Here is a 1,485-nt window from a genome sequence, read left to right as displayed (position 1 = left end):
ACTTGATAAGACGACGATTGGACAACACTTCGTCTCTTAAAACAATATTCTTCGATGAAACCGGGATGTTTTCTCAAAAACCGGGCATCACGTGGGCAGAATTTCGGCTCGAAAACTTTTTTTCTCGGGATCTTCGGGCTCTCCGGGGCTTGCTTATGATGCTAGGATGATAAAATAGGCTTAGGGGTAATTATGCTCTACAACTTTCGTTTAGACTCCATCGGCTAATTTTGACTTTATTTTTAAAGTTATATTTTTAACAGGCCAGGATAGGAAAAATCCGTTCAAAATTCATAACTTCTTCATCCGACGTCTGTTTTCGTCTGTCTTTTTACCATTGAACTACTATCAACAAGATCTTCGATTCTCGTTTAGCTTGTTTTGGCTGAAAGTTACTCGATCAAAAATTCGAGTTTCGAGTTGCATACTGCTATGTCAAATCTTAGAAAATTCATAACTTCCTCATACGAACTCAGATTTTGACATTCTATTTATGCACGCTATCGGTTTAACGAATATTACGACTTTCATTTAGATCGTTAAGGCTAAAAAGCACTTTCTCGTAAATTCGCTTTTTATGTCACACAGCGTTGTGTCGGTTCTGTCGCATAACTTCGACAGGTCATAACTTCGTTATAACTCGGATTTCGGTATTCTTTATATCACCGGAATCCTTGTTTCAACCATTACAACTTCCTTCACAGATATCAGGTTTATCTACCATTTATTTTCGATGCTTATTTTTATCTTTAACTTATTAAATCATAATAATTAAGCAATAAACACATAATAATCAAATAATACATCTTTATTATTTCAAAATATGTTACAAATGTTGACTTAAACTATTACATCATCATTAATGTCTAACCTAGAAACACGGGCATTACACAACTTTACCTTAAATAAATGTCACAATAGACAATAGAGATCATAAGCAAATATAAAAACCTACGAATTAGGGACAAAAACTCATGATTTTTCTCTTTTAGAACATACCGCCGTCGATTTTAAGGTTCTTTTCCTCCTCGTCTTTACTCTCTGCTTGACATCAACCCTCCGTCGATCTTTAGGGTTCTTCTCTGGTCGACGACCAGCGATCGCTACCTCAGCATCTTTTTCACTGCTTGCCTTAAAAGCCTTAAGACTCTTTCTCTGTGCAAGTGCGTGCATAATTCTCTTGGGTAATAAATAAAAACAATATCTTTAAATTTCTTGAACTGAAAATTGGTTTGGTAGCTGTAAATAATAAAGTAAAAGTTACGCTACTTTTTGATTTTTTATCTTTATGAATATATTTATAAACTAGTTTATAACCCGTGAGAACCACTATTATAAAATTAATTAAATTTTCATATTAAAAAATCAAAATTATTAATTAATTATTTTAAATAAATCATTACTTAAGAGATATTTTTTAGTTATATAATTATAACCGTTGATTTAAATAAATACGTGAAGTTATATCATCTTATAACATGTATA

Source organism: Lactuca sativa, chromosome 5 (assembly GCF_002870075.4).
Source record: "Lactuca sativa cultivar Salinas chromosome 5, Lsat_Salinas_v11, whole genome shotgun sequence".
Taxonomy (NCBI): Eukaryota; Viridiplantae; Streptophyta; class Magnoliopsida; order Asterales; family Asteraceae; genus Lactuca; species Lactuca sativa.
Note: the sequence above shows the minus strand (reverse complement) of the source record.